We start from the raw sequence: 18,994 nt of genomic DNA on the forward strand, positions 1-18,994 counted from the left end.
TTTTAAGAAGTATTTTGTCATGTTTTACAAACAAATAACTTAGCCAATTTATAAAAATATATATTCTTATAAAGAGGCTAAGTTATTACCGTTATTCATTACTTCCCTTGATTTCTCATTTCTTTATTTATTTATTTGTTCTAGATGCTTGATTTCATGAAAGAAAGTCTTATGAGTTGTTTGTAGGAAGTTAAAAGTTTTCCAATTCTAAAATACGCCTTAAAATAGTGCCATAAGCAGTTCACTGGGATTTGGAAAAAGTTGCATTCAGAAAAAGGTCCAGAGGCCACTTCATAGCATCTGGCAGAGACAAAAGCAATTCTAGCAGCCCTCTGACCCTTCACTGGAGTATTGCATTCTGCCATGCTGTGACATAAGCCGGCCTCCAGAAAGATTTCAACTATAAACTCCCTCAGTTTTGTATGACATGTCTTGCCATCTCACAAACAAATAATAAAACCCTCTCGTGTGGGTGACAGCAAGAATTAAAGACATTGACAGGCCCCAAAGAGCAGAGCCCCATCCCATTTCTGACAGCATGTGACAGTGCAAGTTTCATCACTTCATATGCTCATGTTTATCATGATGAATTATGCATATGATGAGTATCTGTACAGACACTTTTGGCAACTTGGTAATTTCTCAACATCACTTAGTTATGAACAAAGCAGTGTGGGGAAATAGCTAGCATGATGGTGTCAGAGATGCTGCAGCACTGTGTGGTCCAGACAGGATTTCCCAGGAATTTTTTAATGATTATTGCAACACAACATTTGCATTTCTTAAAAATTGCTACTTGCTACCAATTTTGTGCTGTTTTCCTGTGAATTTGACCAAAGATCAATATGAAATTATGTTATTAAAGTCAGTAATTGAGTTGAATTACCAGTTTATATCATAATGCAAAAATATGAAAAATATATTTAAATATACAGTAGCAACAGCAAGTTATCGCATTCACATCTGTCAATTGTCATTCCAACCCAATCTCATGAGAAAATTTATTAAAGGGGGGGTGAAATGCTATTTCATGCATACTGAGTTTTTTACACTGTTAAAGAGTTGGATTCCCATACTAAACATGGACAAAGTTTCAAAAATTAAGTTGTACGTTTGAAGGAGTATTTTTGTTCCAAAAAAACCTCTTCTGGTTTGTCACAAGTTTCGGAAAGTTTTTTTTTCGAGTATGGCTCTGTGTGACGTTACATGGAGCGGAATTTCCTTATATGGGTCCTGAGGCACTTTTGCCGGAAGAGCGCGCGCTCCCGTATAGGGAGACTGATTACAGACATTTCACTGATCAGAGCGAGAGTGTGTTTTTGGTTGCCAGGGCAAGACAACCCTGCACAGATTACCAAAAGAGAAACAGCATTAAGGGACCAGTGGATGGAGTTTATTTTTACAGAGCATCAACGGAGTTGTGCAAGTGTTTTTGTTTGTTCCCTGCGTTTCGAAGATTCTTGTTTTACAAACAAGGCCCAGTTTGACGCCGGATTTGCACATTGTTTATTTCTTAAGGATAATGCAGTCCCAACGAAAAAGAGTCACGATCGTGTGTTGGAACCGCATGCGGTGAGTAAAACTGCTTCAAATATCTCTGTGTTGTTAACTTAGCTATCAGCGCGTGAGCACATCAAGTAAACAACATGCGATGTTGTCATCAAACTGCACTTTGCACATGTACAGCTTAAAAAAATTTAAAAAAAAAGACGACATAAAGTGGAACTTAGTCATCTTCCAAAACCGCTAAGCAAATATATACAGTTTCAGTACATACGACATAGAGACGCCTTTGCTGATGCTGCTCTTGTTAAATTTCAGCCTCTGGATCTGTGTCACAGCTTCCAAACGCTCTCATCGCAAAAGCCTACTCGCGCTCGTGATTCTTTAGCTCCGCCCACACGTCACGCCTCTAGGCGCTTGTGTTTTTCCGGGAAAAATTGGTACAGACTATCTTTCTCTTATAAATATAATAAAAATAAAGACTTTTTGGAGTTATGAAGGATGCAGTACTACTCTATAGGTACTCAAGATTAACAGGATATTGAGTGAAAACGAGCATTTCACCCCCCCTTTAAATTTCACATTGTTTTAACCAAACCATATTGTATGACCTAATAAAATTTTGAATATATGGCATAAATCACATGGGAACATTTTATAATTACTATTTTGCACATTGTTTTTAAAGTTTGAAGTTGGTTGCTGTTCACTAGCAGTGAATAGATGAGGCCACGAACAGGATTAAAAATATATATGGCAACTGCGCTCATTGCGGCAGACTTGGGATCAGCGCTCACTGCGGCTGGCTCGGGATCAGCGCTCACTGCGGCTGGCTCGGGATCTCTGGGGACAGGGTCTGGGGACAAGATTCTTCTAAGATCTTGACTAGGCGTGACAAATAATCTGACAAGGTCCTGACAGCAATAACAACAGGCATCTCTTTACGAGCCGAGACAGACTGCAACACCGCTTCGGCCGCGGCTCTCTCCTCAGCACTCACGACTGTTGACTTGGACACAGTTCTCTCAGTCGCTGGTTCGGGATCAGCGCTCACTGCTGCTGGCTCGGGGATGCCAGCGCTCACTGCTGCTGGCTCGGGGACGCCAGTGCTCATTGCTGCTGGCTCGGGGACGCCAGTGCTCACTGCTGCTGGCTCAGGGAAGCCAGCACTCAATGCTGCTGGCTCGAGGATGCCAGCGCTCACTGCTGCTGGCTCGGGGATGCCAGTGCTCACTGCTGCGGCGGGTTTGAGGGGCATTGCGGACTCAGGAGGAGACAGAGACCCAGGACCGGAAGACCCCTTCTTTCTCCTCTTTCTCTCCTTGGCCGTGGTGCAGAGGTCACAGCTGGGTCTGAGGCTGGTTGGGTAAGTTCGGTCTCAGGCAGGGCTGACTCCGTCGCTGAGGACTCCGAAGCAGATTCCCACGAGAACCGTCTCCCACGCTTCTTGGGGAGACTGAAGGGCGTGGGAGGTGCCTCAGGATTCGGGGAGGGATTTGCCTGATCCCCCAGTGTTGCAACGGCCAGGAGACGACCCTCTGGGATCACTGGCAGCTGGGCAGAAGATGGAGATCTCGAGGGGGAAACCTGAGGATCCTCCTGGGAGAAGCTCTCCCATAGCCGGGCAAAGTTGTTCAAGATCCACTCACCCTGGGACGACACTGGGAGGGTGACACTCCTCCTGTCAGTGGGGGGTGGCAACCAGCATTGCCTACGGAACTCCAACTGTCGCTGAAGTTCAGTGGACATCCTGTCTGCTGAGCTCCTTGTTCGGCGGTTCATTCTGTCATGTGGAGGTAAGGGATGAACTCAATTGCAGACAGGATGTACAAAACAATGGTTTATTAAAGACAAAAAGGGGAAAACAAAACCCATGAGGGGGAAAACAACGACTAGGGCAGAGACTAAATAACTTAACAAGACTGGGTTGACACGATAAACAAAGACTCTAAACACTAGGACACTAACTACAGATAAACAATAACAGGTATCACAACGTCTTCTTCAAAGAGCAACACAGAGTAACAATATATCATAGAAACAATGAACCGCATAGGACAGTGAACACAAGGGGATAAAAATAGGAAGACTAATGAAGACACAACAGGTGGCACAGGAAAGGCAATCACGACAAAACTAGGATAACAAGGGGGCAGGGCAAGGGAACGAGACAACACAAGCACATGGCCCAACGACCATGCCATGTGCTTGCACACAAAACAGGGGTCTGTCATGATCCTGCCTCAAGACTAGAAGAAAATCAAGGACACGCGGGCAGAATCATGACACAGTAATGCTGATGTAACAACAATGAGTTTTACATAGTAATTAACTCAAATGATATATAGGGAATTTGAATAATTAATCAGGAATATGATTCCTGAATTTAAATCTCAGATGACAGTTACATTAAATTTGATTGATTATGAAAAATAGCTCAATTGCCTATAACAATAAATAATCACAGGGCACTGTAACTTACTCATTAATATGTCAATATTACATTCTTCATATCAATTATTGTGATATCTCTTACTGTAAATTACTGCAAATCAAACCGTGGTATGTCCAGCAAACCACTGTAGACCTATCAATTTTCAATAAAGTTATCACGCCTTATAATTCAAGGAAAAGTATTCTCTGGCCATGAAAATATTATCCTATCCTTATGATAAATTTAGTTTCTAAATTTAGAGCTTGTAGCTATAGGTCAAACATCTCAGTGACTCGTAATGTGAGTGGGGTGGAGTCCAAGCCAATCGTCAGTATATGGGTTTTTAATAATTAAACTAGTAATACATCAAACTACAAATCACACAGAGTAAATATGCGTACGACAATACAAACAGTAAGCTTTATACAATACATAACAAATCCGAATAAAAGAGAGAGAGAGAGAGAGAGAGAGAGAGAGAGAGAGAGAAAATAGAATGAGATCACATAAGGAGCTCAGGTATGAAAATCATAGTCAGTAACTTTTGGAAGCCAACAACAAATCAGATCATAACAACACTTTAAACCAGCATTTAAATCTCCATAGAAAAGTGATACTTGCATGGCCCAGCGCGTGAGCGTGGTCTTTTTGTGAAGCTTTGTGCGCTTGTCCTTTTGAAAACAGCGTGCGCGAGGCCATGTGACGCGCGTGCACGCTTCGCTGGATCTTTGCGTGAGCGTGGAGCACGTGGTCCTTTGTTCTGTCCTCGCGCGGTATTTGAAAGGTTCAACAAACATTGTTCCAGAATTCGTCTTCCTTGCGTGGAGAGGCGAATAGTTGAATAAACTTAGTAAAGAAAAGAAAAGAAAAGAACGAAAACGAAAGCTTCCAAAGAAGCCATTAAAATGGCTTTTTCTCTCTGCCCCTGTGCTGAGGGGGTTAGCGCTATGAGCGCGGCACGAGGCCGCGCGGAGGGTCGCACAGGAGAGCAGCGTGTCCGAGAACCAAGAAGAGGAAGAAGAGGAAGAAGAGAGTGGACCTTGTTTGGTCGTTCTTATGGCTTGAAATAGTTCACGCCCCTTTTTCGCGTAAACAGCCAATGAAAGTCCACGATCTGAAACGGAGGGAAAAGTTCCTTTGTCTCTGTGAAGACAGCCCCCCCCCCCGGAGATCTAGGGCTTGTCCAAATTCCAGGGATTATTCTAGCAAGTTTGTAATTCAGGTAACATACATATTTCATTACTTTGCTCTAGATAAATGGGTCTGTCAGAGCATGACGATTAGAACAAGACTAAACATAATAGATATATGTGATCAAAACATGAAGTTACATTCAAATGTAGAATTAAACATTTAAAGATTTGCTTAAAACATGATAACACTGCAGATGTTGGGAAACATCTAAATGTACCAAAAGGGAATACGTAATACATTTATACAACATTAAAACTAACAGGTAACGAATTCATTCCATAGAATGCATTGGGGAGAAGATTTGGCTTCTCTCCTCTCCAGTGTGGTCGTAAAGTTTTACGACCTGCAAAGATGGGGGTTGCAGAAACGTGGCTCTCTTTGAGGAGGTTAAAGTGAGGAGAGACATTTCCTAAAGTATGAGCTTGCAACTTATACTCTTCACATAACAAGGATTAACCATTTTATGCAATCCATAAACATAATTAAAATACATATTAATAATAAAATGAAAGTAAGGAACTTATACGAAAAGTTCCTTTGTCTCCAGTGTTGGAATGTGGTTGGGGGGTTTTCATTTCTTCTTTGAAGCTCGCATGGGCATCGTAAATAATTTAAGTCCAGCCAGGCTGGCGCCAGGCCAGGCACTTGGTGCAAAAAGAGTTTCATTTGGAAAATCTGAATTAAACACATGAATCGATGATCTGCATATCTGTTACACTGAGTTAGTGCTTCTGGGCAAATGAAGTGAAAACAAGCCAACATATGCAGAAAAGCTTCCCTCCCAGTGAGAGAAAGTTGCTTTATTGATTTGATTTGATTTATTTTATTTTCACTACAAAAAGCATACAACACAATATTATACCTTTTACAAAAAAAAAATGTGATGGAGAATTGCTGAAAAACCCTCAAAGGGCTTAATTGGTGGCAATATCCATAAAAACAATTATATTTAATAAATTAAAAACATATTATAAAACATATTATCAAACAGTTTAAAATTGTGTTTAAAGCACAAACCCATAAGGAAAATTCAAACAAATTAGTAACAACAATTTTACTCTCTGTTTAAACTGTTCTTTTGAAACCTCAATAAGTGATGTGGGAGACTGTTGTCACGCTGTCTAGTCTCTGTTTCCCTGGGTGTCCACTAGTGGGCTCACTTCCCCTTAAGGCGGGCATACACGGTGCGAATTCGGATGGTCGGAAGATCGTATGTCCACGCACACGGCACGAGTGAGTTTATCTGAAAATTGTACAGACGAGATGATATATGATACGATTTTACAACCTGCGAATTTCAGAAGCAATAGCACGAAGTTGATAGACGCGTTCGACTTGAAGCACCGATGCACACAAAGAAGGTATGACATTAAATTACCGCGAGAGCGCTAAGAGAGGACACATATCCAATGCATTCGAATCGCTCTCGCAGTACTTTGATGTCATACGGGTGATCATTCTGTGCAGCGCTGCTTCAAGTGGAACGCGCCTAATATAACTGCTCTCCCGCTCTCATAACTGCATATAAAATATTGATACGAGCTGTGACTGTTTCCTACACGTACAGGTTATTTTTCAGCAATAGGAAACTTGGACGTTTGGTTACCCTGTTTGTGTGTTCTTGTATATGATTAATAAATATCTGAAATAGGTATTACAATGTAAACATGGTTTGTGAGGACAATTCCTGTGCCCTCGTAAACCAAATGGCTTTTTAAAAAATACTATACGGTGTTTAATAGAAATTTTACATACATACATTTTCCATGATGGATAAAGGTAGTGTATGGGGATATACAGTATAGAATACCGTTACGTATATAAGTCTCTGTAAACTGCATATGCGTGTGTGAGAGCGAGAGAGAACTAAAAAGGCATTGGAACACGTTGCTAGAAACATCAGACAGCGAGTTTGTCCACATTTGCCGTGGCGCTGCCATCTTCGTCTTTCTTCTTCTGTGGTTTTCCTAGTGCGTGATTGGTCAACTTCAGATAAATCAACAAATCGGCTCGTTCAACAGCACAAATGGCACGAATTCAAACCGATAGCTCACGAACTTTTTAGACATGTTTAAAAATGATCGGGAGGTCGGGAAGTGCTCTTAAGCCACTCTGCTCGGCTTGTAATTCATCGCAAATGATACGAGCCGCGACCATACGAGAATACGCGATTTCCACACGATTGAAAAAAATCACATGCGAACTCGTACGACAGCAAAAATCGCACCGTGTACGCCCGCCTTAAGGCACTTCACCGTAGGCACTAGAATTCCTCTAGTCTTGTCCTGTCATCACAGTAATTGCACTCCTGTTAATTGCACCAGGTGCAGTCACTTTATTGTTATTAGCCTCCCTATAAATACCAGTCTTTTCCTGTTGTTTGTATGGAGTCCTTACCCTTCATGTATCCAGCATTCTCGTTCCCCGAGATTCTTCCTGGTCTGCTCGTCCTCCGAGTCCTCTCGTTTTCCGAGTTCCCTTTCCTGCCCCTTTCCTTTGTTTTTTTTATTTTGGACTGTCTTTTTGGTTTTGACCTTTGCTTGTTTTTGACCACGATTTGGATTATTCCTGAATAAAGACATCTGCAATTGGATCTCTCTCTCTCCCTGTGTCTCTCTGGTACACGATCATCACAGAAGGACTCCATCCCTGAGATCCAGCGGTATGTCTGTTCATATTTTCTCCCCAGCCACCGAGCGGGAGAGGAATGGTTTCGAGGGAACCCGCCTGGTCGTGTTTCGTGGGACCAGGGGAGGTCGCTCAGGAGTGAGTGGTCGAGAGGAGGTCCGGCATCACTCTCCACTATGGTACCCCGTCGGCCCTGGGTTCGGGAGGAACGGATGGGAGCCGCCGTCTCACCATCGTGGACGGAGAGGGGAGAAGAGGTGCAAGTCTGCCGAGCCAGTGCCACTGCACAAGATGGCCGCCAGCCCAGTGCCGCTGCACAAGATGGCCACCAGCCCAGCGCCGCTGCGCAGAATGGCCACCAGCCCAGCGCCACGAGGCAAGATGAACGCCAGCCCGGAGCCACTGTGCAGAATGGCCACCGGCCCAGCACCACTGCCCATGAGACTGTTCATATCACGTCTGCTGAGTTCCAAAATACAAGATGGCCACCAACCCAGCGCAACTGCACAAGGTGGCCGCCAGCCCGGAGCCACTGCAGAGGATGGCAGCTACAATGGGCTTTCCTGAGTTGAGTCAGGTTCCCGTTGACCCTCCAGAGTTGAGTCAGGTTCCGGTTGACCCTCCAGAGTCGAGTCATATTCCCATTGACCCTCCAGAGATGAGTCAGGTTTCCGTTGACCCTCCAGGGTTGAGTCAGGTTCCAGTTGACCCTCCAGAGTTGAGTCAGGTTCCAGTTGACCATCCAGAGTCGAGTCAGGTTCCAGTTGACCATCCACAGTCGAGTCATGTTCCAGTTGACCCTCCAGAATCAAGTCAGATTCCTGTTGACCTTCCAGAGTTGAGTTAGGTGCCCGTTGACTTTCCAGAGTTGAGTCAGGTTCTCGTGGACCCTCCAGAGTCAGGGTTAGTCACCGTTGACCTTCCATAGTCAGGGTTAGTCACCGTCGACCTTCCAGAGTCAGAGCTAGTCACCATTGACCTTCCAGAGGAACCACGGGGGACCTGACTCAACTCTGGAGGGACCATGGGGGACCTGGTCAGTGGGGACCTGACTCGACTCTGGATGGTCACCTGTGGCTGCATCTTGTGCAGTAGCACTGTGCCGGCGGCCACCTTGTGCTGTGGCGCTGGGCTGGAGGCCAACTTGTGCTGTGCTTGTGTTGCGCCGGCGGCCATCGTGTCTGGAGAGATGGGTGTGGTCAGTGTATCCCTTTGACTACGATGGTGAAGGTAACTGGTGAACCCCCAAAAGTCCAGGACCTACATCCCCTTCATCTCCCACCCAGGCAAAGGGTAATCCAGACAGTTGTTAAACAGGTTCTTCAGTGCTTCCTCATTATACCCCAGCCCTACTGTCATTGTGCAAAAGATCTGTGCAAACGTACCCATCTCACTCCCCTTTTGACGGTATGTGATTAGGTTCAGGAACCTCCACCTCCACTCTCCCATGTTGGCTGGGGAACAGATACAAAATCCCACACTGCTGGATCTGGGCATGATGGAGTCCTTATGTTACGAATGTACACACAAAAAAAGAGATCCAATCACAGAATTTAATGCGGAATCCAAAAATCACATCCAAAAACAGGCAAAAGGTCATAACAACAAAATCAGTCCAAAAACATGAAACATGAAAAACACAAGGCAACACGAGAAAGCTGGGTGACAGGAAACAAGGACTCCATGAAACAGATAGAAACAGACCGGTTTAATATAGACAGGTGAAAATGATGAAAGTAGAGACAGCTGAGTGTAATTAACAGGTGTGCGATTAACGGTGATGAAAGCTGAGGCTTTATGGGAAATGTAGTGCCTGCAGTGGAGTGACTATGGGGAAGTGAGACCATTAGTGGACACCCATGGAAACACAGTCCAGACACTGTGACACTCTCTTATTGAGAGAAAGTTGCTTCAAACAATGTTAAGTGCAAAACTTGCCAACATGAAAGATGTTTCTTACTTATGAATTGAAAAAAAATTGCAATGCAGAAAGATGGTTTTTAATGTGTTGGAAGTTCTATGCACAGAAACATACTCGGTTACGAACGTAGCCTTGGTTCCTTGAGATACGGAACGAGTACTGCATATGGGGTAAAGCTCCTTTTTCCTCAATGCTGAAGCCTTTTTCAATAGAGCAATGTAACTGCATGGCCATTGGTTCAAACTGGAAACTTTTTGAACAAATGACGGCGCGGCATAACTGCGCGAGCCTATGACGATGCAGCATGCCCAAAGCCTACATTAAAATAGAGCATTAGTGTCGTGTATCCAATGCGAAAGTCACTGCTTCGAGACTGGAGACCCCTGGGGGTGGCCCAAACTTAAGGCCAGCAGGGCTCACAGAGAGGGCCTGAAGATTGCCATCATGCTTGACCAATGCTAGTGCAAGTAGCAGAGCGGTTTTGAGCGTTAAGGGCTGAAGGTCAGCTGACCGCAGCTGCTCAAAGGGAGGCCCTTTGAGTGCTCTGAGGACTGTGGAAAGTTCCCAAGTGGGAATAGTGAGAGGACGTAGGGGGTTCAACTGCCTAGAACCTCTCAGAAAATGACGACAAGGCTGTTTCAACCCACTGTTTGGAAATATTCTCATCTGCTCTGTTTATGTACCCCCCCAACGGCAACGCCTTACGGGCTGCTACACGGGTGGCAGACGGCGCTCACGAACAATTACAACACACTCCAAATGCCCCTATCCAAATGCCCCTATCATGGGAGACTTTAATCATTGTGATTTGAATACTGCCCTGCCGGGTTTTGAACAGTATATTAATTGTTACACCAGGAAAAATCGGATTATAGACAAATGCTATGGTAACTTAAAACATGCCTACACAGCCATAGCTAAACATCCTTTGTCTAATTCTGATCACAATACTGTTCAATTGATCCCTACCTATAAGACTGCCCTTAAAAGTTCTAAACCCTTGGTGAAATCTATTAATGTATGGTCAGAAGATGGCATAGAAGCATTGAAAGGCTGTTTTCTATGCACGGATTGGGACTTATTTTACAGGGTATCAAGCCTGGATGATGCCACAGTAGTCACCACAGATTATATTAAATCCTGTGTTGATGGTGTGATTCCAAAAAAGAAAAAAAGTCTATCCCAACAACAAACCCTATATCACAAAGGAACTGAAGGACTATATTACCAGGAAACATCAAGAATTTAGGATTAAGGATCATCTACAACTGTACAAAAAGAGTTAAACCACAGGCTTAAAGAGGCAAAAGAACATCACAGGGGACTTATAGAGGAAAACTTTCAAAACATGAACTCTAAAAAACTATGGGACTATGAAAATAGCAACTAACATGAAATCAACGGACAAGTCCCTTCATGTTACAGATGAACTGGCAAAAGAACGAGTTGAACTATTTTTATAAGAGGTTTGACAATCATGATTTCTCTGCTGAATGTGATTTGGTGCTTGACAGTATTGCTATCAATGATTCAGATAGATTGGAGATTGACCCTAAAACCATTAACGGAATTTTTATGCAAGTTAATGTTAATAAGACCACAGGTCCAGATGGGATTTCTCCTTTTCTATTAAGAACATGCGCAGAGGAACTGGCACAGAGGAACTGTCTTCCAGAGGTCCCTAAACTCTCATACTGTACCAACTCTATGGAAGAAGGCAATTATTACTCCTGTTCCTAAAAAAACCTTGTCCACGGGAGAATAATGCCTTTAGACCTATCGCTTTGACTTCCGTTGTGATGAAGTCTATGGAAAAGTTTATTTCAAACCAACTAAAACTGTAAGTAGGTCCACAGTTAGATCCACATCAGTTCGCTTATATACACAGAAGAGGCACTGATGATGCAATCAACAGTCTAGTGCACCTAGTTACTTAACATCTTAAGACTCCTAGGGTATATGCTAGACTGCTGTTTGTCGATTTTAGTTCAGCCTTTAACACCTTACAGCCTCATATTCTTCTGAAAAAAAAAATGCAGCAGATGAATGCCAATCCCTTTGTTATTAAGTGGTTCCATTCATTTCTGACCAAAGTCAGCAGGTCAGGGTGAATAAGTCGTTGTCTGAACCTATGAACATCAGCACTGTGTGTTAGTTCTCCAGTCTTGTTCACATTATACACTAACAAATGTACATGCAGTACTGGCAACAATTACATGATTAAGTTCTCTGACGTTACAGCTATTCTCGGTCTCATATCTGGAACATCAGATGTTGTTACTTACAAACATGAGGTCCAGAATTTTGTCCAGTGGTGTGATAAACATTTCCTTAGTATTAATACAAAGAAGACAGTGGAGATGATGTTTGATCTTAAATCCACCGGAGACCACTCACCAGTGGTCATTAATGATCAGAATATAGCCCAGGTGGACTCTTACAGATATCTGGGCATTCACATTAATAAACTTACATGGAGTATTCAGGTTGGAAACGTTTGTACTAAGGTCCAACAGCGTCTGTACTTTCTTCGAAGGTTGAGAGTCTTTGGTGTCAACCAGAAAGTGTTGCTTCTCTTTTACCATGCTGTAATCGAGAGCATTTTTCGATATGGCATCTCAGCCTGGTTTGGAAACCTAAGTGTGCACTTAAAAGCCCAGATAACACGGTTATTCAGATCCTACTCATGTCTCTGAGTACCAACTTCTTCCCTCAGGAATATGCTTTCGAGTTCCTCAATGTAGGCTTAACCGTTTTAAGGTCAACAATTATAAGAATTTGTAACATATGTTTATGTTGACCAAGGGTTTGTTGAACACTGGGTAGGGAGCAATTTAGTCTGTATATTGCGTATATTGTGTATAACGTATTTTGTGAGCAGGTCAGAGATGGGCTCTTTTTGTATTATATGTACGTAGCATGTTATTGTGTTAACCAGCAGCTATACTGTGTGTCTAAAACAAATTTCCTTTGGGAGAATAAAGTTTATCTTATCTTATCTAATCTTATCTGATTGGCCAGCGATAGGAGCTTGGAACGCTGCAATACGCTGCTACGTACACCTTGATCGTGGAAGAGGTGAGACCCTTGTTCAGACGCTCCTGGAGAAATGACAGTCTCTGAGATACGTCATACTCAGCAGAGTCTTTATTTCATGCTGAGCACCAGTCAACGAAGACCCACCACTTCTGGGCGTAGAGGCATCTCTAGCCTGAGAAATGGTGTGTAGCATATCCCCGGGGAGGCTTAAAGTCTCCCGAGGAGGGACCATAGGTGCAGAGCCCAGAGTTCTGGCTGTGGATGCCAGACTGTTCTGTTCGCCTGATCATGGGGCTTTTGTGGAAAGCCTGAATATCTCTGAGGACCAAACTTGGCTCTTTCAGAGTGGGGCCACCAGGAGGACTGCAATGAGAGTAGTCTTCTGAGGTGAAGAGGTTGACCTCTGCATTCCTGAAGATCTCCCAGAATCTGAGAACCATCTGGGGGTGGAGCATCCACTTGTCCGAGGGAACATTGCTCCGAGATAGCATGTCTGCTCCCAGATTCGTTCTGCCAGGTATGTGCGTCGCCTTGAACGATCACAGCCTGGGTAATGTCTATTTCAAGAGGCACTTTGCCAGTGTGCAGAGGCGGCTGCATGAAAGGCCGCCTTGGTGATTTGTGTAGGACACCACTGTCATGCTGTTTGATTGGACTAGGACATGGCACCCCTTCAGGATCGCCTGGAAAGAGTGAAGGGCTCCTTGTGTGACCACGAGCCGAAGGCTGGTCTGCCCTCACACAAAGCACCCCAATCCAAGTTGGACGCATCTGTCGAGAGCACCGTCCTTCTGGAAACCGCCTGCAGGGTAACAGGGTTCATCCAAGGTTTCAGGGCTGGCAAACAGGCCTGACGGACCCTGACGTGAAAGCAGCCATGCCGCTAAGCCGCTTTCATCCTGAGGTGGGACCCAGAGTTTCAGCCAGTATTGCAGAGGCCAAGTCCTTAGAAGGCCGAGCTGCAAAACCCGGGAGACAGAAGCCATCAGCCCTAGCATTCTCTGAAGAAACTTCAGTGGGGAACAGGCTGTGTTCCTGGTGGAAGCCACAAGCTGCACAATTGTCAGGGTGTAATGTGCTATCTGGCGAGACTACAGCCCTCATGCCGACTGAGCCGAAGACTGCACCCAGAAATGTGAGCCGTTGGCTGGGGAGCAGTGAACTCTTGGCAAAATTGACCCAGAGTCCTAGCCACTCTAAGTGGCTGAGGAGCACGGATCTGTAATGTTCTAGCCAGTCGTGGGTCTGAGACCGCCATCTTTCTTGGGGATGAGGAAATAACAGCTGTAAAACCCTGATTCACTTTCTGAGGGGGGAACTATTTCTATGGTCCGGAAATGGCGGGACTTTGCCCCTTCCTCTTTCTTCTCGAGAGGAATCCTTGGCAATCCTTGGCTTGGGGCCCTGGCATCTCTGGAGGGTAGCATGCTTAGTGGGGTGGGTTTGCTGGCACTGCTCCTTAGGGGGGTGCTGCCTGGGAGGTAGAAGAGGCAGGCTTGCTCTGATGCTGAGTTGGTGCAGTCCTGGGGCGACTCGAGGCAGAAGCTGAGCTGGAATGTATGGGCAGGATTTGTTCCATGGCCTGGGATGACTTTTGTGCTGCAGTGAAACGCTCATTGAACCCTTCTACAGATGGCTCAAAGAGACCGGTTGGAGAGACTGGGGCGTCAAGAAAGGCCACTTTGTCGATCTCCTTGATCTCCTTTATGTTGAGCTAGAGTTGGAGCTCTGGCTCTTTTAGAAAAGTGAGAACCGTAGGAAATTATCTTTTAGCAAGCAGTGTTAAACCGTGGAAATGTGTTATTTAAGAAGTGCCGGATGGTGGCAGGAATCTCGCTGAGAAGCAGCCAGAAGCAGGAAGCGGGCAGCGGGCAGCAGTCTAGAAGGGCACAGTTGCTGCAGGCGTTCAGTGATCTCAGCTGGTCGGCTGTGGTGCCTCTTCAATAGCGGGAGAGCTCATTCCAGCAGGCAAAGGTATTTCAGGAAGGAGTTCCAGCGAAGAGAAGTTATTGCTAAAGTAGCGAGATCTGAAATCCTATGATGAAATGCCTGCTTATATAGCGATACGCCCCCCCATTTTAGAGGGCTTGGCACATTGCATCACCGTGGGGACGCGCAGCTACGGCGCACCGTCATTGGTTCAAAAAGTTTTCCAATTTGAACCAATGGCCGTGCAGTTACACTGCGCTATTGAAAAAGGCTCCAGCATCAAGGAAAAAGGAACTATTCCCCATTAGCAGTACAAGTGAAGTATTGAAAGGGAGCTTATGTTAGAGCGTAAGTGCTTGTCAGTTTAGAGCTTGTACAGTTTAGTGTTCTGAGAACACTAATGCTGAGTTAGAGCTTCTGGTCAAATGAAGTGAAAACAAGCCCACATATGCTGGTAAGCTTCTCTCTCAGTGAGAGAAAGTTGCTTCATAAGCAGAGGTGTCTAGTAACGAAGTACAAATACTTTGTTACTGTACTTAAGTAGAAATTTGGGGTATCTATACTTTACTTGAGTGATTATTTTTCAGCCGACTTTTTACTTCTACTCCTTACATTTTCAGGCAAGTATCTGTACTTTCTACTCCTTACATTTTAAAAATAGCTTCGTTACTGCTATTTCATTTCGGCTTGTTTTCATTCCGGCTTGTCATCATTAAAAAAAAAAAAAAAAAAAAAACTATCCATATAAATCGCGCCATCCGGATGGAGTGAATTTGATTGTGGTTGGATGAGAAGTATAAACATATACCATTCCTACACCCTATTGGTCTGTACGCGATCCATCGCACCTGCACGTGACACAAATCACATCACAGTCCAGCCAGGACATAGACAGTTTTGGGTTCGTTTATCAAAAAATATATTTCTTAAAAGTAGGGTTGGGTATGGAACCGGTATCCGATCGCCTCAGAGTCAGTCCCCTTAAATTTCACATGAAACCAGCGTCAGACCGGTCTCCTCCCGTCTTTCAGCGCGCTCTTCAATCAGCAGAGGCGCAGACCGCGAACGGAGCAGCGCATGCGCACTTAAACAAACAGAGGACACAAGGTATGTGTTTATCGATAGATTGTTAGAATATCCATATCTGTGCAGTTCTTTGTCATAAATACAGTTTACAAAAGGTCACGAGGTAGCAGTCGGTTTCTCATCTGTAAAGTTTTCGCTCATCACACCACAGCCGGTTTCCTCCAGCGAAAATCTAGCCCTTAACACATATGAACGAACACATACTTTAATTAAACTTATTTAAATATACTTAATTTAATCATACGTACTTTATACATATACTACTGTGCAAAAGTCTTAGACACGTTAGTATTTTCACTTAAAAGAATGGTGTTCGGACAGTTTTTTATATATTTTGCTGTAGTGTGTCAGTATAAAATATCAGTTTACATTTCCAAACATTCATTTTGCCGTTGTCAGGCTGCTTGTGCATTCAAAATCGCAATAGATTATTATTAAAATTAATGGCAAACTGATATTTCCTACTGACACACTACAGATATAAATAACTGGCTTAAAACCCTTTTTGGGGAGAAAATACTATTTTTTCCATAAGACTTTTGCACAGTACTGTATTTTAAAAACGACATTGTTGCTACTTTATAAAGAATTCATTAATGACCATACAGTAATTCACAGAACTGATTTAAGACAGTGACAGACAATGCTGTTAACTAAATATCAGAGTGAGTGACAGAGATACAGTAGAAACATTATGTGTGGTTTTGTATTAAATAATGACCCAGATTGTGAAATACATTTATTAGCCTTAGATTAAGGGAAGCACAACTTGCACAACAAGCTATGAATTTATTTTAAATATTTGTAATGTTCTTTAAAGTTATCCATAGTTTTTTTGTGGTTCTTTTTTTTAAAGTATCGGTTCAGGCACCGTTTAGGAGCCGGTACCGTTTTAAAAGTATTGAAAAGGCACTGGACCCTACTTAAAAGTTATTATTTCTCACTGGCTCATTTACCAAATGAGTGCTTTTTCTTCGTCCTCCACAAATTAAGCTACTGTACGTAGTTCGGTAGCGAGACGTTTTAATAAATTAGCGTTTTCGATTGACGATGCGATTGACAATGTTGTGATAAGTAGGCTATACCAACTTTGTAACTCGTTACCCCCCAAACACTGGACATAGCAGACGTATGTACCAAATACAAGAAGCTATCAATCAAGAAAGTATCAGGATTATGATTTCTTTTTCAGTTTTAGTTTTTGATTAATCACTTGGATTAATCATTCATTTTGACAGCACTATAATGTTTACTGTAAATAGACAACCATACAAGTGTAATTGTTACTAAGCCTGCACCAATGTTCTTGTCCATTGCCCTCGCAGATTCCTGCAGCTAATCTTGGATGTACATTCCATTAAAAGTTATTGATGACAAGCCTCTGAAGTTTGACTTTTTGCACCATAACAATACTTATTGGCAACTAGTCATCATATCTCTAGTCCTTTAATGTATTTGCATTGTACTAAAGTGCGTTCATTTTAAATGGGCATATATGCGGCTGAGGAAGACCTGAAGGTCGAAACGTTGCTTGATTAAATTCCTCTGGAGCAGTAGTTTTCAGTGTTCAGACTTCACTTCTTTATTTGTATATATCATTTAGTTGTCTTGCACCTGCGTCCTAATTGGATGTTTGGGATGTGCACACCATTTTTGTATATTCATATATGCGGCTGAAACAGGAAGCCTATGTGCATCCCAAATTTTTCAACATGAACATTTTAATATAACATTATAGTCATTATGGCCTATGGCCTTTAGAAAAATGTTTTTTGAGGTGGTGGGGTAGTGCACAATAGGCCCCTGTGGTGCGGCCTAAGCTTTTGTTCTTAATGGCATTTTTTTCCCCTTACATTACTTTTACTTTTATACTTTAAGTAGTTTTTTAAACCAGTACTTTTACACTTTTACTTGAGTGAAAATCTTGAGTTGATACTTCAACTTCTACAAAAGTCTTTTTAAACCCTAGTATCTATACTTCTACTTGAGTAATGAATGCCAGTACTTTTGACACCACTGTTCATAAGTGGAAAACTTGCCAACATAAAAGATGTATCTGACTTATGTGTTAAAAATGAATGTTTTTTTTTTTTTTTTTGCAATGCAATAAAGACAGTTTTAATGTGTTAGAAGTTCTATGCACTGAAACTTATGTTAGAGCTTCAATGCTCAAGTTTGCTCCATAAGTTATGTTCTCTGATGAAAGTAAATTTTGCATTTCCTTTGGAAATCAGGGCCCCAGAGTCTGGAGGAAGAGAGGAGAGGCACACAATCCACATTGCTTGAGGTCCAGTGTAAAGTTTCCACAGTCAGTGATGGTTTGGGGTGCCATATCATCTGCTGGTGTTTGTCCACTGTGTTTTCTGAGATCCAAGGTCAATGCAGCCATATACCAGGAAGTTTTAGAGCACTTCATGCTTCCTGCTGCTGACCAACTTTATGGAGATGCAGATTTCATTTTCCAACAGGACTTGTCACCTGCACACAGTGCCAAAGCTTCCAGTACCTGGTTTAAGGACCATGGTTTCCCTGTTCTTAATTGGTTAGCAAACTCGACTGACCTCAACCCCATAGAAAATCTATGGGCTATTGGGAAGAGGAAGATAAGATATGCCAGACCCAAAAATGCAGAAGAACTGAAGGCCAACCTTGGCTCTCATAACACCTGAGCAGTGCCACAGACTGATCGACTCCATGCCACACCGCATTGCTGGAGTAATTCAGGCAAAAGGAGCCCCAAGTGTTACTCATACTTTTCAGTTGGCCAAGATTTTTAAAAATGCTTTCTTTGTATTGGTCTTAAGTAATATTCTTATTTTCTGAGATACTGAATTTGGGATTTTCCTTAGTTGTCAGTTACAATAATTAAAATTAAAATAAATAAACATTAGAAATATACTGTATCAGTCTGTGTGTAATGAATTAATAGAATATACAAGTTTCACTTTTTGATTGGAATTAGTGAATAAAAAAATATTTTTTGATGATATTCTAATTATATGACCAGAACCTGTATGGGAATTAGTGGAAAAATGTACAACTGGGTATTGGATTTTTTATTTAAGAGGAAAATTCAGATTAGATTGGGAACATCATGTTCTGCTGTGTATGCAGTTGAAAATGGTACTCCTCAAAGGAGTGTGTGTAGTCCTATTCTATGCAATATAAATGATTCAATGATTTACAGAAAGATATGAGTAGATCGTCATATGCAGATGATGGGGCACTTTGGAAAAGAGGCCAAGATTTATTATATAGAG

Source organism: Carassius auratus, chromosome 29 (genome assembly GCF_003368295.1).
Source record: "Carassius auratus strain Wakin chromosome 29, ASM336829v1, whole genome shotgun sequence".
NCBI lineage: Eukaryota > Metazoa > Chordata > Actinopteri > Cypriniformes > Cyprinidae > Carassius > Carassius auratus.